The sequence below is a fragment of the Abramis brama genome (genome assembly GCF_963993115.1).
Source record: "Abramis brama genome assembly, chromosome: 19".
Lineage (NCBI taxonomy): Eukaryota > Metazoa > Chordata > Actinopteri > Cypriniformes > Leuciscidae > Abramis > Abramis brama.
Window position 1 is genome coordinate 35,218,060 of NC_139981.1, and position 24,614 is coordinate 35,242,673.

Genomic DNA, 24,614 nt, shown 5'->3' on the forward strand with positions numbered 1-24,614 from the left:
TATTTGGTGATCTTCAAGATCAGTCGGCTAGTAGAGGAAAGGCTAGATCCCTAGTCAAACCACAGGCCTCGAAGTCATCTGGCAGTAGTTTTGCCACTAGTATAGCTATTGCCCAAAAGCAGATGAAGTTTGATCTTTCTTGCCCCTTCTGTAGCTCAGGACACACATTGGACTTGTGTAAAGACTTTTTAAAGATAACACACAGAGACAAGCTCAGTTTTATAAAGACCAAAGGCATATGCTTTGGATGTCTCTCCACAGGCCACGTTAGAAGAGACTGCAAAAGGCGTCTCAGCTGTAAAGTATGTAAGCAAGCTCACCCTAGTGTCCTACATATTGAGGCCAAAGATAGTATCATCAAAAAGGCAGAAAGACCCTCTGATGTTACAGGCAATGCATCAGCAGGGTTATGTGGTCATATAGGGGCCGGAGACCAAGAGAGTGTGCTGTCCATTGTCCCAGTTCAGGTTAAGGCAGCAAAGGGCAGCCAAGTCTTACAGGTGTATGCTCTCCTGGACCCTGGATCCTCCGCCACCTTCTGCTCCGAGGATCTTATGTTTTGGCTCAATCTGAAGGGAAGAAAAACACACATTCTTCTACGCACAATGAATCAAGAAAAAACTGTTCCAACTCATGTTGTCTCTGAAATGGAAGTTTCATCACTGGACAGCAATAACTTCTTATCTCTTCCTGATCTCTTCACTCAAAAAGAAATGCCAGTTACCACAAACAGCATTCCCAAGCAGAAAGACTTAGCACAATGGAAGTATCTAAGTCGAGTCAAACTTCCCAGCATTAATTCAAAGGTGGAGCTGTTGATTGGCACAAATGCTCCAAAGTGCATAGAACCATGGGAGGTTGTTAATAGTCAAGGTGGGGGACCCTACGCAGTTAGAACCTTATTGGGGTGGGTTGTAAACGGGCCACTGAGAAGTGCTGATGGCAGTGCAGAGAATGTGACTGTGAATAGGATATCAGTTACAAGTCTAGAACAGCTTCTGATCTCACAGTATAATCAGGATTTCAGTGAGGTAGCATCTGAGGAGAAGACCGAAATATCAGTTGAGGACAGAAGGTTTTTAGAGATAGCCAATGAGGCGGTCTTACAAGATGGACATTACTATCTGAAGTTGCCCTTTAGGAAAACTGAGGTCAGCATGCCTAACAATCGCCAAGTTGCAGAACAGCGCCTCCAAACTCTGAAAAGGAAAATGAAAAAAGATGAACAATACAAACAGGAATATGTTGCCTTTATCAATGACATCTTTGAAAATCATTATGCAGAGGAGGTCCCAGAGGAAGAACTCACACAGTCCCCTGGAAAGGTATGGTACATACCACACCACGGAGTGTATCACCCCAAAAAGAAGAAACTGGTGTTTGATTGTGCAGCTACTTTTAAAGGTGTATCCCTCAACACAGAGCTACTACAGGGTCCTGATCTGACCAATTCGCTTGTCGGAGTCATTTGGAGATTCCGCAAAGAACCCATTGGAATTATGGCTGATGTTAAGTCAATGTTCCATCAGGTGGGAGTAGAGAAATCAGGTGTGGACTACTTGCGCTTTCTGTGGTGGCCACAGGGTGACACCAGTCAAACCCCAAAGGAATACCGTATGCTTGTGCACATCTTTGGTGCAGTGTCCTCCCCAAGTTGCGCAAGTTTTGCATTACGAAAAACTGCTGATGACAATGAAAGCTGTTTTCCCCTTCAAGTAGCTGAAACAATCCGGCACAACTTTTATGTGGATGATTGTGTTAGGTCCGTGGTTGAAGAGTCTGAAGCCATCCAGCTAGTAAAAGACCTCACTGCACTATGCTACAAAGGTGGATTCCAGCTGACTCAATGGGTCAGCAATAATCGGGCAGTTCTAGCATCCATTCCAAAAGAAAAATGGGCAAAAGAAATCAAAACACTGGATCTTGACAAAGACAGCCTACCAATGGAAAGAGCCCTGGGATTGCAGTGGTGTGTGGACTCTGACCATTTCCAGTTTAACATCAATTTAAGCCAGAAGCCACATACCCGCAGAGGCATACTTTCTGTTGTAAGTTCCATTTTTGATCCCCTCGGGTTTCTTGCTCCTCTCATTCTCCCAGCTAAGCAGTTGCTACAGGAGCTCTGCCAGAGAGGCTTTGGATGGGGCGAGCCTTTGCCCCAAGCTGTAGTAGACAGGTGGGAAGGATGGACAAACAGTTTAGAAAGAATAAAAGGCTTCAGTGTTGCACGTTGTTTGAAACCAAAAGGCTATGGAACAACAAAGTGTGCAGAACTACACCACTTTGCTGACGCCAGTGAGAATGGCTATGGCTCAGTGAGCTACATAAGACAAGCTAATGAACAGGACATTGTACATGTCACTTTTCTCATGGGAAAGTCCAGAGTCCTTCCTTTAAAGAACATCACAGTACCACGTCTGGAGCTGGCCGCTGCAGCATTGTTGGTAAAGGTGGACAAAATGCTAAGGAGAGAACTACATCTACCCTTAAAGCCCTCCGTTTTCTGGACTGACAGCCAAACCGTACTTAAGTACATTAGAAGTGACACTGCAAGATTTAAAACGTATGTAGCCAACAGGGTCTCGCTGATTCGGGATAACTCAGAGCTGTCTCAATGGAGATACGCAAGAAGTAAAGACAATCCAGCTGATGATTCCTCGAGAGGATTGAGTGCAGGTAAATTCATGGAACAAAGGAGGTGGATGCATGGCCCAGAGTTCCTATGGAAACCTGAGGAAAGTTGGTTAGAGGTGGAGGCATTGGGCTCATTGTTACAGGATGATCCAGAGGTCAGGAGAAACACTACTGTGTTTACAACAATGGTAAACACTGAAACACCCACAGACCAGCTTATTTCATACTTTTCAAATTGGATTAAACTACTTAAAGCAGTGGCATGGTACATCAAACTGAAAAAGGCCTTGATACTGAGAATCAAAAAACAAAAGGGCTTCCCATCGTATCAAGTCACTACCCGTTCCCACAGCCAAAAGGTGAGCCCAAACCTTGAGGGTTTCAGGACCAAACCCGGTGGACAGCTCCTCACAGTGGAAGATCTCTTACAGGCAGAAAGGTCAGTTATCTCTTATGTTCAGAGGCAAGCATTCCCAGCTGAAATTACAACACTGCAAATGACCCCACCTAAAGTGAAAAGGAGAAGCAGGATCTGTAGGCTTGATCCTGTGCTAGATGAAGGCATCTTAAGAGTAGGTGGCCGGATGCATAAATCTGCCATGCCTGATGAAACTAAACACCCCTGTATCTTGCCCAAAGATTCACACATTTCAATTCTTCTTTTAAGACACATTCATGAACGTTGTGGTCACAGTGGCAGGAACCACATGTTCTCAGAGCTCCGTAAGAAATATTGGATTATTAAGGCCGACTCCTTAGCAAGAAAGGTGCTCTCAAGATGTGTCATGTGTCGACGTGTGAAGGGCAAAGTAGGTGAGCAAAAAATGGCAGATTTGCCACTAGAAAGAATCCTACCTGACCTCCCTCCCTTTACCAATGTCGGATTGGACTACTTTGGCCCGATTGAAGTGAGGCGAGGAAGAAGCACCATCAAAAGGTATGGAGTTTTGTTTACATGTATGTCCAGCAGAGCTGTTCATTTGGAAGTAGCTTTCTCATTAGACACTGACTCATGCATTCACGCTTTGAGGAGATTTGTTTGCAGAAGGGGGCAGATTAAGCACATCAGATCTGACAACGGAACGAACTTGGTGGGTGCTCAGGTGGAACTCAAGAAAGCTCTGATTACACTGGACAAGTTGAAGATCCAGGATGCCCTGCTTCCTGATGGAATCGAGTGGAGTTTCAACCCACCAGCTGCATCGCACCATGGCAGAGTCTGGGAAAGGCTTATAAGATCTGTTCGTTATGTGCTGTACTCTACACTCCATCAACAGTCCATCGATGATGAAGGTCTTCAAACTCTATTCTGTGAGGTAGAGGCTATTCTAAACAACCGTCCTCTCTCCACAGTGTCCTCAGACCCATACGACCTAGAACCGCTGACCCCAAACCACCTCCTCCTGCTGAAAACTAAGCCCATTATGCCTCCTGGAATCTTCCTGAAATCAGACCTTTATGCTAGACGCCGCTGGAAACAGGTCCAGTACATGGCAGATCTCTTCTGGCATAGATGGACCAAAGAATACCTTCTTCTACTCCAGGAAAGGCAAAAATGCACTGTAGTGAAGAAGAACCTGAATGTTGGAGATCTTGTTCTGGTGGTTGACACCACTGCTCCTAGAGGGTCATGGCCATTAGGAAGAGTTCTAGAGACCAAGTCTGATCGAAAGGGGCTGGTCCGATCCGTGAAGCTCCAGACACAGACTTCAATCCTTGATAGGCCCATTACCAAGCTGTGCCGAATTCTGGAAAATGAAGAGTGTCCGGTGCCCCTTAAAGATCACCAATAAGGGATGTAATGTATACATATATACATATTTTTTCTAAAAGCATTAAGAGATTATTTGATTTCTGGCTCCTTTTTTGTATTTATTTTAAATAATTGATTCTATAGAGAACAATTAGGGGCTGGTGTGTAGGAGCCGCATTTGAGTTTATTTTGGTTTCATAATTTACTTATAATTGTCTTTTCTATTGCATTTGAGTGGTACACCTTCTACAGCCAGAGAGGGCGCTATCCTATAAGTTGGAGCATGTAGCGCAGAAGGAGAGACAGAAGGAGAAGGCGTGCCAGCAGATACAGTCTTTGACCTCGGCCTGGATCTGCGTTACTGGAGCTTGGCCTGTAGGAGAAAGCTGAACTCCAAGCGCTACAAAGGAAGTTTTCATTTTTGTTTTGTACTTTATTTTTATTTGCAATAAATATCGACAAACATTCAACAACAACACTCTTGGATTTTTCTTGGATTTGGGCTGTGAGTCTGACCCTGTACTCGCATTCTCCAGGTGGTTGGAAACAATAACAGGGGGTTACAGGAAAAACCCAACATTGTTTTTGCCACTACACAGTGCATCGGCAACTATATTTTCTGAGCCCTTCAAATGCCTAACATCCAAATGAAAGGGCTGAAGAAACAGGCACCAACGCATCAGCCGTTGATTTGGATTTTTAAGAGAATGTAAAAATGTAAGCGGATTATGGTCACTATAAACTATTACCGCTGAGCTGTTCCCACCTACATACACTTCGAAATGTTGGAGTGCTAAAATTAACGCAAGTGCCTCCTTTTCAATTGTGGAGTAGTTCCTCTGATGACTATTGAACTTACGCGAGAAAAAACAAACCGGCCGCTCAATACCTGCATCATCCTCTTGAATTAACACTGCCCCTGCTCCCTCTTTACTGGCATCCACCTTAATCTTAAAAGTTTTCTCCAGCTGAGGTGCCATAAGGACAGGTGTCGTATACCCCTTTTCCACCAATGCTAAACAGGTGCTGGTTCTGGGCTGGTGCTTATGCCAGTTCGGTGCTGGTTCTATTCGCCAATTATCTAAGAACCAGCTCGATTTTCCACTGACTGTAGAGCCAGAGTAGGGCTACCTCCGTTGTCCTAGCAACGCGTCATGACAACCATAACAGCAATGGAGTTGAGTTTGAGTTGCGTGTCCGACCAGAGAAAAAAACTGTAATGTCAGGACGCTAAAATGTCCCGGTTTACACCAACCACTATGAAATTGTCCCGGTTGTCAGCAATTACATAGCCGACGTGGTCTAATTATAGCCCGATCACTAACTAAACCCATGTAGAAAGACTAATAAAGCGTCCAGCGTATGATTTTAACAATGTGTGTGTGTCAGTCAATCATTGCGGTCTGCGTCTGCATTATCTGTGCAGCCAGTGTTACAGTGTTTGTAAACATTGTTGCAATGCCTCTTCTTATCAATGCCGTCTTGTTTTAACGGTTAGGCTATTTCGCTAGCCAGGGATGTGCAGAGACATTTTGGGGAAAAAATAGGCTTAGTTAATAGTTAATAAATAATTAATATTATTTATATAAAATTGTAATGCACATGCAATGTGCATGTTTTCTATGTCTTAGTTCCCAGAAATCTGGTCACCCTAGTTTGTGTGTGTGTGTGTGTGTGTGTGTGTGTGTGTGTGTGGATGTAATACTGTATAATACCATAGCCTAACTTTAAACAAACCAAATGATACAGGATTTTATTTTTGCAGATTGTATTATGGCTGAGGGCAAGGCGGAGGAGGACACATGTTGTCTGGGCATACCACCGATCACACTATTGGTGGGACACAGTTGTGCCGGATTTCACCCCTACACAGTTTGTTGAAAACTTTTGAATGTCCCGGGAGTCTTTTGAATACATATGCGATCGGACCATTAGCCACCTTTTTGGGGTAGGTCTAAGCACAGTGTTTAACTGTGTTCAGGATTTCTGTGGCTCGGTCATAAAGGTCTTGCTCCCTAAACACATCACCACTCCAGATGCTGCTAAGCTGATTGAAATGTCCACCTTCTTCCATAACCGCTGGAGAATACCACAGTGTGTTGGTGCAATAGATGGAAGCCACATCCCAATCATTGCACCTGAGGAGTATCCCCGTGACTATTTCAACAGGAAAGGGTGGCACTCGATTATATTGCAAGGAGTTGTGGATGGCAGAGGCCTGTTTTGGGATGTGTGTGTGGGATATGCAGGGAGTGTGCATGACGCAAGAGTACTTAGGCAATCAAATGTATGGGACCAACTAAGTGATGGGGAATTATTTGGACAAAACAAAATGATCATCTCTGGCATTAATGTTGGATTCTACCTAATCGGTGACCCCGCTTACCCAATGCAGAAATGGCTTATGAAGCCCTTCTCCGACACTGGAAGACTGTCACCTGAACAACACACCTACAATTACAGATTAAGCAGTGCGCGTTCAGTTGTAGAGATGGCTTTTGGAAGGTTAAAGGGCCGTTGGAGATGTCTCCTCAAAAGAAATGACTGTAAGCTGGAGCTCAGCAAGAAAATGACGTTGACTTGTTGTGTGCTTCATAATATCTGTGAAGAGCATGGTGACAATTTCATTGAGGAGCGTGTGGACAGGCAGTTAAATGTTCAACCTCCAGGTCAGGCATTACCTGAGCATGGTGAGCCAGAAGGGGCAGATATTAGAGCAGCCTTAATCAACTATTTCAGTAGAGAGGAGTGATTGTTTTCAAACATCAATACTGCCAGTTACCTGTTTCCTTCAACATTTAACCTCTAAAAAGCATCTAACAGAAAAAAGTATTCAAAATACATATTTCATGGTGTTTATTTGACTACACTTTGTCTATTTGAGTCTGTATATTTCTTCTAAATGCACCAAAAGTTGGCATTAGTAAATGCCTCATTTGCATACTTAGACATGAGACATTTTATAAAACTTGTAATAGAAAAAAGAATTGTCTTAATATCAGAAATCAACTGGGGAAGTTTCATGTGTTTGTTCAATGTTTTTACCTGTTTTGTGGTACATGTATCTGTTGATTATCTCTGTAATTTTGTATAGGTAGTTAATGTGGAATACATTCATCAAATGATATCTTTTAACTGGTTGTGCCTGTGTGTGTTGTTCCAAATGAGTTTGTTTGCACGGCACGTTCACATATTCAAAAGTGTTGTTTTTTACATATTTTCAATTAATATCCAGTCTGGTATTGTGTTATCTGACTTGCTGGAATAGAGAAGGGTGAGAATGTTGATAAATATATAAGCATTTATTTATAGACAATCAAATTACAATACATAAATAAATAAATAACATGTTAATTAAATTTAAAAAACGTAGTCTATTTTTTTGCTTGCGCCTCCATCACTGCCACCATGCGCCCCATGAGCTAAATAATAAAATGAAAATCAATTAAAGAAAATAACAGTGTTATTTTCATATAAACAAAAATGTAAATGTAAATGCAAATGAAAAGGTAACCAAATACAACGCAACCCAAGTCCAACAACCCAAAGAAAAAAACTCTCTCTGGTGAATTGGTGATCTCTTAAGCCGCGTCTAAGGCACAAACACAGGTGCTTCCAGTTGACTGTCAATTGAGGTGATTAGTGAGCTCAGGTACCAACAGCAATTCCCAGAATCAACAGCAGAGGTCGTCACACCCCTCCCCATAAGACAGGGACTCCCACAAAGATCCCTGTAACAAAACAAAATTCAGTCATAGGGTACACTCAAGTTCAGAACCAAAGACAGCTCCCAAAACACCAAAAAGGAATAACACATCAAATCCAGTAGATTAAACTGCATCTGGGGCGCGTGACAGCGCATCAGCTACCACATTTTCCGATCCTCGAATATGTCGAATATCTAGACAGAAGGATTGCAGGAACAAGGACCACCGAACCAACCTCTGATTCGGACACTGCAAAGAATTCAAAAAAGTTAATGGATTATGATCCGTGTAGATCACAATAGGTGCACTCGAGCTGAGGTAAACCGCAAAATGCTGTAATGCCCATATAAGGGCTAATGCTTCCTTCTCAACAACAGAATAATTACATTGGTATGTGTTAAACTTCCGCGAAAAGAAACTGACTGGATGGTATACTCCGCCCACATCAGACTGCTGCAGGACAGCTCCAGCTCCCACATTACTGGCATCGACGTGCAACGTGAAAGGTTTGTCAAAGCACGGAGCCATAAGCACGGGCGCTGAACACAGCAAAGATTTCACATTCTCAAAAGCCAATTCACAAGTGTTAGACCAGATAAACTTTGTCTTTCCCTTTAGCAAATCTGTAAGCGGTGCCACCACAGTAGAGAAATTTCGACAAAAAGACCGATAGTATCCGACCAACCCTAAAAACCTCATAAGCTCTTTCTTTGTTGTTGGGGAAGGAAAGTTCTGAACGGCCTGCACTTTAGCCTGCATCGGACGCACTTCGCCGTTCCCCACCACCTTCCCGAGATATGTCACTGTCGCCTTCGCAAACTCGCATTTGGCCAAGTTCACTGTTAAGTCGAGCATCAGCCAAACGTCTCAACACCGAACGCAAACGTTTTAAATGAGACTCCCAACTGTCACTAAAAACTACCAGGTCGTCCAAATAGACGGCACAACCCTCAAGACCACAAATTACTCGGTTCATGAGGCGTTGAAAAGTCGCCGGAGCGTTTCGCAGGCCAAAACTCATGACCTGGTAAGAATGTAACCCTGACGGAGTGACAAAAGATGAAATTTCTTGCGCTCTCTTGGTTAAAGGCACTTGCCAATAGCCCTTCAGCAAGTCAAACTTGCTGACGAACTTGGCTGAACCAACCTGGTCCACACAGTCTTCGACGCGGGGCAGAGGAAAACAGTCTGGTTTTGTTAAAGCATTAACTTTGCGAAAATCCGTACAAAATCTCACAGTACCATCCGACTTTCCAACTAAAATACATGGGGAAGCCCAATCAGAAAATGAAGGTACTGCAATATTGTGGTCCTGCATATACTTAATTTCCCTCTCCATCAATTCCCGTTTCTCAGGTGCAACACGATAAAAACGCTGCTTAATGGGCTTTGCGTCCCCCACATCGATATCATGTTCAACCCAATCAGTACGCGATGGTGCGTCACCGAATAATTCAGGAAAACTACGTAATAAATCACATAACTCCTGACATCTTACAGGAGATAAATGACGGAGAGTAAACTCTAAGTTGTGCAATGACTCAGAATTATTCAAACGACCCCGGAAAACACAATCATCGGGTGAAATGGTCTCCTCTTCCTCACCCACCAAACTCACATTACCCCCACCGATGGAAACGGCCGAAAGTGCTGGATGCAAAGATGTCGAATTTTCTTTTTCATAATAGGGTTTTAATAGATTTACATGGCACCGTTTAACTGACTTTTTCCGCGATGGCATTGAGACTTCATAATTTTCATCAGTCAATTTTCGTTTTACAACAAATGGGCCATCAAATTTGGCTTCAAAAGGAGAAGATACCATAGGTCGTAAGACAAGGACTTGATCGCCTGGCGCAAACTCGACGTTCAACCGTTTTTATGATGTTTTCCGAGACTTAATTTTGCTAGTTCTCTAGCCTGGATGAGTCTGTTTTTAAACCCCAAAACATATGACACCAAGTTTTTAGGAGGCTCTACAGCTTTACCAACCTGCTGAAAAACAGACAACAGTCCACGAACATTATGGCCAAAGACCAAGTCGTTAGGGCTGAAACCCATACTTTCCTGCACTACTTCACGTGCGGCTAGCATCATCCATGGTAAACCCTCTTCCCAATCTCTATCCAGCTGCACACAGTACGCACGGAGAAGTGACTTTAACGACTGATGGAATCTCTCTAATGCACCCTGACTTTGTGCATGAAACGCAGTAGATTGATTATGCTTAATGTGCAGCTGTTTTAAAACTTGCTGGAAGAGATGCGAAGTAAGGTTTGAATCTTGATCACTTTGGATGATTTTCGGAATTCCGAAAACAGATATAAACTGGGTTAAAGCTTTAACAACAGAGCGAGATGTAATTGTACGTAGTGGATATGCCGCAGGAAAACGCGTGTTCAAACACATCACAGTAAACAAATAACTACTACCAGACTTCGAACGGGGAAGTGGCCCTACACAGTCAACAACAAGATGCTCGAACGGTTCACCAGTAGCCTGAATTGGTTTCAATGGAGCAGGTTTCAACACCTGGTTCGGCTTACTGGTTAACTGGCAGGTTTTACATCTCTTAATATAAGCAGCCATATCTCGTTTTAAACGCGGCCAAAAAAAATAAAAAAATAGCGCAACAGGCGATCGTAAGTCTTACGCACCCCCTGGTGACCTAATTGATCATGCGCAACTTCGATCATCATTTGTCGAAACTTAGTAGGAACAACTACTTGAAAAACAGGATCCCCAACGAAATCTTTGTGAGGACTCCACTTTCTCAACAACACTCCATTGTGAACGAAATATCCACGGGCAACATTACACTCCTCTACTGGAAGAACAGCACTCTGGAAGAGTTCATCCAAAGAGGAGTCAGTTCGCTGTTCCTTTCCTAAATCCTCTGCAGAAACAGGAAAAGACAAGGCAGACAAGTCAGGCATAAACAACTTAGTACAGACTTTATCAGATTGAATCTCTTTTTGATCACACACTTCATCCTCATTGGCACGTTTCATTGCACGAGTCACAACACATGATGAATCCTGACACAAAACACTCAGTTCAGTCTCAATTTTATTATCAGTGGTCACTATGGGAAACAAAGTAGTATCAGCCCACACATGCTCACCTACCAGTCCATTACCCAAAATAATATGGACTCCCTCAACTGGCAAAGCTGGTCGTACTCCCACTACAACCTCACCTTGAATCAAATCGGACTGAAGCCTTACCTTATGAAGAGGCACAGACAGAGTATTCAGTCCTATTCCACGAATTAGAACACTCTCACCAGTATGAGACTGCAAAGAAAAGGGCAAAACTGATTCCAAAATAAATGAATCCATTGCGCCAGTATCCCGCAAGATTTTAACGGGGATTTCCTCTTTCTCTCCAAACAGAGATACACGCCCTTCTGTAATAAAAGGTGAGTAAGAAGAGAAATCAACATCAAGTTTTTGACTTTCAACGATTTCACTCCCTGCCAACAGGACTGGTACTGCAAGAGCAGAAGGCTTAGCTTGTGAACTTTGTGCATTACTTTTGGATTTATTTTTAAGGACCAGACAATCTACTTTCCAATGTCCTTTCTCATGACAGTAATTGCAAATCTTGCTTGGATCAAATTTTCCTGTGAAAACACAGTTATACGTAGATGGAGACTTTACATACTGAACATCACGAGCATGCCAATCAACAAAAGTGGTTTTGTGCGTCAATACAAAATCATCGGCCAACACAGCCGCTTCCTCTGGCGTTTTAACATTATGCTCACTGATATACATAGCAATACGACTCGGAACTGAATTTTTAAATTGTTCCAACACCATCAAATGAACTAAATCCTCCAATGTTTTAATATCTAATGCTTTACACCAATGATTAAAGTGTTTTCTCAGATCACGCACAAATTCTAAATTTGTTTGTAACTCGTCTTTTTTCTGCAATCTAAAGTGCTGTCTGTATGCTTCAGGTACACATTCATATGCCTTTAAAATAAGAGATTTAACTGTATCATAATCTTTACAATCATCAACCGACAATGAAGTAAACGCTACTTGTGCTTTCCCAGTTAACACACACTGCAGCAGTGCAACACGATTATCATCTGACCAATTCCTTAATTCTGCCATGCGTTCAAACAAAGTAAAGAAAGTATCAGGATCTTCCTCATTGAATTTGGGAACAAGATTTAGATTAGAAGTGCTCGAAAAAGACATACTTTGCTCCTGACCAGAACTAGAAAGCTTACCTTCTTTCATCAGGTTGAGCTTGAGAAATTCTAAATCCAATTTTGCCCTTTCTAATTCCACTTTACCTTGTTCAGAACGCAGTTTTAACTTCTCATGATCCATCTGTAAGAGTAGCAGCTCTTTCTGTTGTTCAAAAGACAAATTACTTTTTAATTCCGATGCAACTGGTACATATTCCTTCATCTCAGTGTCTAATAAACCTTTTTCGATCAACTCAATTTTCAAAGCTATTTTAACATTTTCTTTGAGCCTTTTATCTTTAATCACAATTTCATAACGTTCGGCAATTAGGGCTGTCCCCGACTATGGATTTTCATAGTCGAATCAGAATCGTCATGTCTTGCCTATAGTCGACTAATAGTCGAATCATGTGTATGGGGGTGGGGCTGGGGGCGGGGCTTTAACGTTTCAAAGCCGCGATGTACAGAAAATCACACAAAGATATAGAAGAAAATGTATAAAAACATTTTTGATCGATAAAACTAAGAAATAACATAAATAACTCCAGAAAGGCCACACTGCAGATTTGCATTTCACATGCAAATCAAATTAAATCGGCTAAATTACCTGTGCGAGCAGGCTAGACAGCACAACATCGATGCACCGAAAAAATAAACAATTAATTTACTAAATTAAATTAGAACAGAATATAGGCCTACCTTTCTAATAAATAAAAATACAAAACGAAATAAATCAGAATCAAGTCACAGGATGAGGAGCAAATGTGTGCAAAATGCCTAAAGTGCAGGGGAACATATATTCAAAACACAAGCCACAAATAGTTAGATTAGATAACCCTGACAGATCAATAAATACAATTAAAATAAAGAAATTATTAAAATAACGATAGTAGACAGAATTTTCAACTTTGTCTTTTTAACTGCAGAAACAACAATAAATGCTAAACTGGAGAGGCAGTCTTTTTAGCTAAAAATGTTAACAGCATCCAAACATAAAATTAGAACCGGCTGAAAAGTTTTGAAATCACTTGTACCCCTACCTGATCGAGAGAACAAATCCAATCTTTCACTCTGTCTGTGTCCGTTGGAGTCTTTTCAAATTGTGCGCGCGGATAAAATACATTCTAACGTGAAACCCAGTCTATGCGTGAAACATGTTAACGTTGGCCGGCAGAAGTGCGATCATGGTTTTCCTGATGCTAAATCCAGCCTTGGAGAATATCCTTTCTGATGGTGTACATCCACACTTTAGATTTTATTATCCCAGACATTGTTAAAGATTTAAATCCTTGCCGCGAAGACGCTCCTCTGTCGGTCACGGATTGAAAATGAAACTTAAATCTGTCACGCGGACGCGGGGTGTTTGGATTTTTTCACGCACGTTAAAAAATATTTATTAAAAGCTTCTTTCTTTGCACATTTTTATATAGGCCTACAGCATTATCACAATAGGCTGAATATTAACGTATTGACATAAAAGCTAGTTCTATGTGAAATCAGACATTGAGCGCACTAATATAGCCAAAGTGGCATAACACCTCTGCGAAGATTCGACCGTGAGATCGGTAGTCGAATCAGGCTCCTCCTATCGAAGCATCGAATCTTCGACTATTCGGGGTCACCCCTATCGGCAATACTCAATAATTGCTCTTTAGTACACCTGTCCAAAAATTCATGCGACGGTGAAATAACAAACTCATCAATATCAGCCATGCTAAAAATCACCAGAATAATTTAATTAGCACTGTGCAATCAAATAACGAGAGTTTTCCCTCTACCTACTTTTCCAATACCTCTACCTAACTCAACCCTAGTCTTCATGCGATTACCGGTGGGGGGTATTTATGCACTGTAGCCCGCTGGGTGAAAAACGCAACTGGTCAAACCAGCGACGCCTTCAACACCACGGATGTGCTCCCGAGATAATTACTTCTACCCACTTTCACCGCAACAGTTACAGAAAAATAACAAATCCGACACGTCTCAAAAGAAACATGCCGCTATACCTATCAGAGAAAACTCACGTTCAAAAAAACAATATTGCACATGTACTTACCAACTGGTGATTTCACACGGTGAACTAATTGACTTCGGTACAAACAAATTTTCGCATGTCCAAAAAAATTTTTATAAATCAATTACCAAACTATACGAAAACAAAACTTTAACGCAATCAAATAACATAAGCAAGGACGAGCCCCCAATTTGTTACGACCCTTGGCTCAAGGGAAGCAACAAAAACAAGGGACACACGAAAACCAAATAATAGGCTCAAAAATAATATTTATTTAATTACAAAATAAGGCAACACTAAATAATAAAATGAAAATCAATTAAAGAAAATAACAGTGTTTCTGTATTCATCAGTAAAGTCAGTGTGTAAAGCAAGATGCAGGGTTGAAATGTAATGTAGTGTTGAAGTAAAAATGTAAATGCAAATGAAAAGGTAACCAAATACAAAGTCCAACAACCCAAAGAAAAAAACTCTCTCCGGTGAATTGGTGATCTCTTAAGCCGCGTCTAAGGCACAAACACAGGTGCTTCCAGTTGACTGTCAATTGAGATGATTAGTGAGCTCAGGTACCAATAGCAATTCCCAGAATCAACAGCAGAGGTCGTCACACTTGCTACACTTTGCTTGTCATCACCAACTAATGTTAACCATGCGTATATAACATTAAAACACGACATAGCTGGTTAAAAAACACGGTTAAAAAAGACATGATTGACATTGAAACATGAAATATAAGACCCACCTGAAGCACTGGAATAGTCTGCCTCTCCATTCACCATAGCCTCTAACAAGGCTGTGGCAGAGTTAAGTGCCCCGGTAGTTTGGCATGCCGGTCGGTCACCAAGTATGGAGTCCAGGATGTCGAAATGTGGGGATCTTCTTTGACGACCGCCGCTACCACTTCGCCCAAGCTTCTTTTTTTGGTCCCGATAATCTTTTTTTAATTTTTTTATTTTGTTTATCAGTTGGTCTACACTCCTCTGGTAACCCGCTATCGACATTTCATTCTGTAGCTTTTCAAAGACGGGTTTTGTCCGCACAGCTCCATCCAATTTATTTTGAATTTCTGTGGAGGACCACAAAGCCAGCAAACAGTTCGTTTCCTCCACAGACCACGGTTGTTTTTGTTTTCCGTCCATGCCCAAAGCTAAAGTTAACAGCTGGCCGGTGTTTTAAAAATGGCGCCCCGAAGTTTTTGTTTTCGAACGTTACGATAACCCCGCCCCCAGCACCTGACGTAACCGGTTCTTATCTCTAGACCAGCGCAAAGTTGGTGCTGAGTTGGAACCGGTTTTCTTGGCCCAGAGCCAGGTTTATTTGTGTGGAAAAACAAAGAACCGATTTGAAACTAGGCTCTGGCTCCGAACCAGCACCAGCACTGCCTTGGTGGAAAAGGGGTAGTAGTTAGCAACGATTTCACTGCCTCAAAGGCATTCTGACAAGACTCAGACCAAACAAACAAGGCTCTAGCTTTCAAAAGGTCCGTCAAAGGGGCAACGACCGTCGAAAAGTTCCTACAGAAACAGCGGTAGAAACCCACCAGACCTAGAAAGCTCATTAATTCCTTTTTAGTGACCGGAACAGGATATTCATCTATTGCTCTCACCTTCTCCCTCACTGGACGCACCTGTCCTTGCCCCACTACCTTACCGAGATACGTGACTGTCGCTCCTGCAAACTCGCACTTAGCAAGATTCAATGTAAGATTTGCTTGAGAGAGACGGACTAAAAGTAAACGTAAACGTTTAAGATGTTCTGGCCATGTATCACTTACCACGATCGTATCATCCAAATAAACCGTCACGCCCTTTAGTCCCGCAATAACTCTATTCATCATTCTTTGAAACGTCGCCGGTGCGTTTCGAAGACCGAAGCTCATAACCCAGTAAGAAAATAATCCTTTAGGTGTTATAAATGATGAAACCTCGCGCGCGCGCTCTGTCAGCGGAATCTGCCAATAGCCTTTCAGTAAATCTAATTTTGTCACAAATTTTGCGGCACCGACCTGATCGACACAGTCCTCCATTCTCGGCAGAGGGAAGGAGTCTGGTCTTGTAACAGAATTCAGTTTCCTATAATCTGTACAAAAACGGAACGTAGGCTACCATCCGATTTTTTTACTAACAGACAAAAAAATGGCTCGGCTAATCCGTTATCCAGCAAATACTGGACTTCCTTTTCTAACACCTCTCGTTTGTTCAGTGGAACCCTGTAAAAACGCTGACGGACAGGAGCAGCCTCGCCCACCTCAATATCATGCTCTACCTGTGTCGTTTGGGTTGGAACATCCGAAAACAGCTCCGGGAACTCAAAGCAAACTAATCAATTCTTGACTTTGCGTCACGTCTAAATGTTTAAGATTAGAAGACAGACTTTTCAACGTTTCAGAATTCTTTAAACGACCCAGTAACACGCAGTCATCAGGAGATTCTAATTCGTCCACAGACATACTCATGTCCTGTGAAACACCTGACTGAGGGGAGCTGTCCACTAGCACCACAGGCGCCACTGGCACGGAGACCGGTCGGTTTCGCTGATAATACGGCTTAAGGAGATTTACATGACAGACTTGAGATCTCTTTCTTCGGTCTGGCGTCAGAATCGTGTAATTATCCATGGCCCCGCAATGTATTATCTCATACGGCCCAGTATATTTAGCTTGGAACGGGGAATCTACTACAGGCAGAAGCGCGATGACCTGATCTCCAACACTAAACTTCCGATGTTCAGTGTAACGGTCAAACAACTTTTTCATTTTCCCCTGAGTTTTATTTAAACATTTCCCAGGTAACTCCCCAGCTAATGAAAGCCGACGACGAAAACCCAGCACGTACTCTGAATTTTTTTTCGGTGGTTCTGAATCAACCCATTGATCACGTAAGACAGCTAACAACCCCCGGACTTTGTGTGCAAAGACCAGCTCGTTTGGGCTAAACCCAATGCTCTGCTGCGTAACCTCCCTGGCTGCCAACATCACCCACGGAAGACCCTCTTCCCAGTCCCGCTGCATTTCCAGACAGTAAGCTCTCAATAGTGATTTTAACGTAGAATGAAAACGTTCGAGTGCCCCTTGACTCTGGGCGTGATACGCTGTTGACAAATTATGTTTAATACCCAGCTCGAAAAGCACCTCCACAAACAATTTCGAAGTAAAATTACTTCCTTGGTCCGATTGGATGATTTTCGATAACCCAAAAATAGACACGAACTGAGTAAGCGCTTTCACAATAGATTTTGTATTAATCGAGCGCAATGGGTACGCAGCTGGATAACGCGTAACTTGACACATGACTGTCAACAGGTACTCACTTCCAGCCTTCGAACGAGGAAGAGGACCGACGCAATCAATAATGAGATGTTCGAACGGTTGACATACAGCCGGAATTGGACGCAGAGGAGCTGGCTTTAATGACTGGTTCGGTTTGCCGGTAAGCTGGCACATATGGCAGGTCTTAATAAAATTTGGAACGTCTTTTTTAATACGAGGCCAGTAAAAGTAACGAAGAATTCTGTCATACGTCTTCTGAACACCAGCATGACCGGCGAGCTGATCGTGAGCCATTTTCAACACTAACGAACGAAACTTTACTGGTATCACGACCTGAATGACAGAATCTCCCATACCATCAACAGCATGCGGAGACCACTTTCTCAGTAACACATTCTGTTCAATAAAATAGCCTTGCGCTCTGTCACGAATTTCAGTGCTGTCAACAACCTGTTCAAATTGTGGTTTTAATGTTTCATCATTCTGCTGTTCAGTAGACAACTCTTCCCGAGAAACCACAATGGGATAATCACTCAAAACGAAACACGATTCAGCGTCACTGATTTTCTCTTCAGCCCTAGGCTGAGCACCAGAACGAGTCACTGCACACGCGACGAACACTTTCGGATACCGTTGCGCACTGTCATCCGGACCGTCAGGCCATCCTTAAAAATATTTTGGTTTGCAGTAACAGCAAAAAAAAAAAAGAAAAAAAATGGTCGTTAGGTAGATCTATATTTTTATATATATAAAAAAAATATATAAAAAAGTATATTTTTTTTATATAAAAAAAAAAAAATCGGGGGTAAGGGGATGGGGGGGGGAAACATTTTTCACCGATGTCTATGGGGCTGTTTACACCAGGCCATTTCATGCGTTTTCTCAGATCGGATTGCAATCTGATTTATCAAAACGATTCCATTTACACCTGGTTACATAGGCTTAAAAAATATTAAAGCCACAAATGAGAATCTTGCGCTGGCCACTGTTACACTCACTTATACTGACACCTACTGGCGTGCGTCTGTGCAGCATCACGCAAAAATAAAGGTTTCGTAGTGACCCATGATAGATGTATTTCGTGTCTTTCCTAGAATGGGCAGTTTGTGACTTTGCGAGATAAACAACAAAGTAGCTCTGGTATTACAAAACATTCAGTGGCACATACCAATCAAATACAGACGTGACACTGACACAAATAACACGTTTGAAAAAATATGAATGCACTTTAATTCGTTTAATTGATATTTTAAAAATCACAGAATTAGGCTATTTATTTAGGATTTTGTGCCACAATTACGTCAGTAGGCTATAGGTGTTTGATTAATCTGTCAGTCACTACTGGAGGTGTCGCAACACGGTGACATGTTCCGCGACTCGGTGTCAGTCAGGTGACATATGTCAGTGTCAGTGTGTTGCGATGTCAGTGCAGTGACACATGTCACTATCCACCACTGGCACATGCCAATAATGTCAGTGACACATGCCACTATCCACTGGCACATGCCAATGAAGACCGGATGTGCCAATACGCATAGTGACATGTGCCATTGGCTTCTGTGCGTCAGATGCCATGTCACTTAATGTTAATACCGCCTCTCTCAGCCTCATTAAACGGCGGTACTAAACGTAAATTATGAGCCACACTCAGTCTCGCCGAATCAACATTTAAACCTGCACCCACCGGCTTACCTTCTTCATGTAAATCTAGTCGGCGCCTTTCAATCTCTAAACGCTGTTGCTCTATCTCTTGCCGGCTTTTCTCCAACTGCAGCTCCATTTTCACATTCCAAGCGACGCTTCTCACACTCAGTATCACGTTGTATCAGCAACAACTCTTTCTGTTGCTCAAATGAAAGAGTGCTTAAAGCAGACAACGGAAGAGTAGTTGAAATAGGCGTACTTACAGCAGGCAATGCAGCTGAATCAGGCAATTTAGATCTTCTCAAGATTTTAAGATCACCCAGCGCAGTTTCAAGGACTAGCTTAATTCCGTCTTTTGACCTTTTTTGATTATACGTTAGCTCGATTTTATAATGCGCAGCTAGCTCCAACAATTGCTCTTTGGTCATTTCCTCTAACAATTCCTCAGACGGAGACTGAGAAAATGTTTCAATAACATCGGTCGCCATAATTACCAATAATCACGCTTACAAAACACACGCTCAGCAAATATTACGCACAAAACGACAGAAGTAACTTTTTTTTTTTACGTGACAAACAGTAACGTGCGGTGAAATCTTGTCATGGGTAGGCTGTGACCTATCAATGTGGCATATGTTCATATTCATTCAGTTAATGAAGCAACCCAAGTTCATATCAGGCATCATCACATCGCTGCCTGCATACAGCAAAGTCATATGTGAGGCTAATGCACAATCAAATCTAATAATCAAATTAATGGACACATCTATCTTATGATAGATATATATTATACAACAAACAAATGTTTTGTGCGGGACACAGTAAGAGGGAGGCGGCGCGGTGTCAGCGAACCGACAAGCAGCCTAGTCACTATTGTGTAGTTTGTATTAATGCCATGGATCAAAAAATAATGTAAAGGTTAAATAATAATTCACTTAGACTTTATAAGAAGCAATTGCGACTTTATTTCACACAATTCTGACTTTATATCTTGCAATTCTGACTTTATAACATGCAATTGCGACTTTATTTCACGCAATTCTGACTTTATATCTCGCAATTCTGACTTTATAACACGCAATTGCGACTTTATTTCACGCAATTCTGAGAAATAATGACAGAATTGCGAGATGTAAACTCGCAATTGTGAGATAAAAAGTCGCAATTATCTTTTAAAATGTTTTATTCTGTGGCGGAAACAAGCTTCCATACCTCCTGGCCTCTTCCTCCCATCCATCCTCCCTGACGCATAGCTACCGGGCCGGCCCAGCTATCGGTAGGCGCCGGCGGTGCCGCGGTAGTTACCTGAGAAAACGTTTTGGAAAACACGGGCTATGGACCCAACCAACTCTATAGGAGGGGAGAACTCCCTCACATGGTACAACCTATGCAGAGGCTGCGCGCTGCGGTGTCAGAATGCGGAACGTGTGTAGCCTAATGTAACTAACGTGACAAATGTGAAAAAACAAAAATCCTCGACCGGCCCAAAAGTGAAGCGGCCCACCGGGAATTCTCCCGATTACCCACCCCGGGCCTGTTGACAGCCAACGCTAGGCGCCGCTAGATCGGGAAGTGCGGATTGAGTGAGAGCGAGTGGATCACGTGACATCAAGCAAGCTCGGTCTCTGCCTCAATGTTGATAATTCAAGACAGCATGAGAACTGACTGCGCATGCGCAAACCTACGTAAACTACGTTCTATGGACCAAAGAGGCACTGCTAACCTCTGCCTCAATGGCCATGGCCTTGAATTTCCTGCATGAAACAATGGTTTTAGGAGCAAACAATGGCAAAATGAGTATATTATATGTGTATTCCTGAAAATTTTTGTTACAAAAATTAATATTTGGAATAAAATAAAATTAATAAAGTTCTTGGAATTAATAAATGTAATGTCAACATTTCCTTTGGTGAGGCACTGCCTACCCTGCCTACCCTGACCGCACGTCCCTGGTGACAAATCAGGGTTTATTTAAAGAAACTAAACCATCCATTTAAACTAAATAAACCCTAGTCTTCAGTTGGCCCAAGACCGGGTACTTACGCACTAAATCCCGCAAGTTTGGGAAGACGACCAATTGCCGAGTCGCCCCCCAAACCTCGGACCCCGAGACAACTGCTCTAAGCCCCGAGCCAACCAAAAATAACAAACTAAAATAAAAAACTACGTGCCCAAAGACACGCACTAAACCTACCCGGAAGGTTTGTTCTTTAAATACTCCCAACAAATTATGTTATAGAGCCTAACTAATTAATGGAGCGTTCCAACTTTTCAATTACAAATAGGCGGATAATATACAAATATATTCAATTCAAATACTCTAAAAAATGCTGGGTTATTTTATCTACCCAACCGCTGGGTTATGAAATGTTTTACCCATTATGGGTTATTTATATGGAAGTTGGGTTATTTTGTGCAACTCATGTGTTGAGTCAAAATCCATCAACCCAACATTATATCGTTTGACCCAGCACGTGGGTTGTTTGTGCTTCGAACGTCATCATATCGTCACCAGAGTCCACACACCGAGCGCTCGTCACAGCAGAGAACCTGACTGATCATCCAGCGAGGCAAACAAATAATAAAAGGTATGTGTACACTACATGTCTAATTCACATTGTCTGTGTTGCGTTACCTATTAAATTACTATCTGTATATTGTCGATGTCGAGGCTAGTTGGTTGGTTTGGCTAACAACGTAGCTAACGTTAGCCATTTAGCCGTTATCAGCACGGATAGCCTGCTTATTTGGTCTTAATTACATTTTTGTAAGGTGTTATACATTACGCAAAAGTTTATTTTTATTCATGCGGAGATGTGGGACTTGAAAGTAAATCATTACAGGATTAGTGTAAGAATATAGTCTTTTGTGGTGAGAAACCGGGACAATTTTGAAAACTGAAAGGAGGACTCTGTGCGCGCCTGCGCCTCCTCACATCTTCTGAGGATTTGGTGCGACGTGACGCGGTGTCTCCAGTTTCATCAATTTGTCCTGTTATTTTGCAGGTACTATTGTTACAACAACTTGATAATATGCACACGAGATCTGTAATGTAAATGTATATGTTCATACCGCAGATATTTCGGGTAACGTTAATGACGTTCGGGGTTGTGAATATGTTGAATATAGGTCTATGCAGACTGTCCGCCATTTTGTGAACGCTGTAACACACGAGGTTATTGTGAAATGCGTTTAATTCGATTCAAATTGACTCCAGTTACAAGGTTATAGTGTTCATTATGAGTTTACTTTTATTTGTGTTTGGTTTAAGTTATGTATACATATAAAGATCGGATGCACTTATTTTGCAGAACTGTCTCTCTAACGTTACTTGGCCTTCTGCGCGGGGCCTGTAACATTAAGAAATATATAATATATTTCTGTGCCCTATGCAGTGAGCAGCCTCAAATATTATTGTGCAGTAAAAACATAGACAATTTACATGTAACTTTATGCAATTTGTCATATGAATTGTAGAGAGGGAGGATTGTTTTCTCTATATGTTGTATAACTTAAGTTGATGGCGCTCTTGCAAGGGCTCTCATACCAGGTAATTATTAAACGGAATAATTATTTGATGAAGCAAAACAATCATATTTCAGTGACTGACATATTTCAGTGATCATATTTCAGTGACTGACTTTGTTCTTTTTTACAGAATGTACCATATCAGACGAACGTGCGTCACAGCTTAAATAATGGTTGAGAAACAATTCTCAGCCCCTCAGCCAGAGAGAGACCTACATGCAGAACACGCAGTCGACAGGGCCAAGTGGATTAGGGACTACAATTGGACCATCGATCAGATCCTCGAAGAGTTCCCTCGCCTGATGACCAAAGGCATGGTAGGTATAGGGAAATATGATCTTGAATATGAGGATGCATTGTTTAAAACGTTTTATTAGTGTGCTACATTGAATTGGTTTTAAAAATTTGTTTTCCATTTTATAGATTGCACAGAACTTTCTTGTCCTGCATTGGGATGCTGCATCAAAGTTGTTTGAAACATGGCTACCCATCTATGCTGAGAAGATCCTGTACCTGGCAAGACAGAGCTGACATTGCCCCTGGATGGATTAACACCAGGTAATATATTCATAATATAATATATTAATATATTAGCATTCCTCTTTCCAACATTTTTGAAGTTTTTTGACCAAAAACTTTTCACATAATTTTCATTGATCGTTCATTTACTTGGAAAGCCCACATTGATTATCTTCAAAATTCCGGCAACAATTGTATTTTTTTAAGAAATGTGGGCTTTCCAAGTAAATGAACGATCAATGACCACACCTAGATACTTATATCCACCTGCTCAATGATATTATCAGTAGAGATGCACCGATTGATCGGCTGGTGACCGGAATTGGCCGTTATTGTCAGTCTGACAAATGGCGATTTTATGCCGGTCAAATGCACTCGGGCGTCGCATGATTAACATCGCGCAACATCAGCATCACACGTGCACACGGTACACACATGTAGAAAACCTCGTGAATTACGTCCGTTCAGACCGCAAGCGCGTATTTTTTTTCGGCGTGCATGTTAATCAATGAGTGCATTCACAACGGGAGCAGGAGCAGCGCGTGAGCGTCAAGCAGGAGCGTCGCGAGCAGTGAAGCGCGTGTTTCGGCGCCGAGTCCATTTGCTGCACTGCTCACGCTCAATTAAAGGGAAAGCACACTTTTGATGGACAAAATAGCCTAAATAGGGTTTCACCAAAAAAGTGCCCAAAATGCACAGACTTTGCGTGTTTTAACAAGAACTAGAGTAGGCTATGTCAGAAAAGAAAACGAAGAATAATATTTATAGAAAATGTACCCATTTAAACTTGTTTTATTATTCAGTTTGTACAAGTGATTGCAATAGGCCTGTGTGTGTGTGCTTTGAGAAATATCTTTATACTGCAAGGCTATATTATTTTATTTTTTATTTATATATTATTTTATTGCCATTCCCTGTTTTCATACAGACGTTTAGTTTGTTAAATACATATATAAAAAAATATTGGATATTGAATGTGAAAAGGAAATGGTTCTTCCATAACACTGCACTTTAGATGTGTGTGAACTATGCAAATTGTAAAATGTTCTATTACAGAAAAGATATAAAATAAATATTTGTGTGTGCTGTAAAGTGGTTAGAAAAAATGAAATCGTAATCGGCTAAAATCGGTATCGGCAGGTCAAACTTAATGAAAAATCGGAAATCGGAATCGGCCCAGAAAATTGTAATCGGTGCATCTCTAATTATCAGATGATAACTGGGTTCAACTGCAGTGAATTATAAACAGTAGATAGTGTCCTTCTTGAAAGCATTTTACAAAAGAAAGCATTGTGTAATGCTCCTGTTGTTTGTGTTTTTTTATTTTATGAGTGACAAAG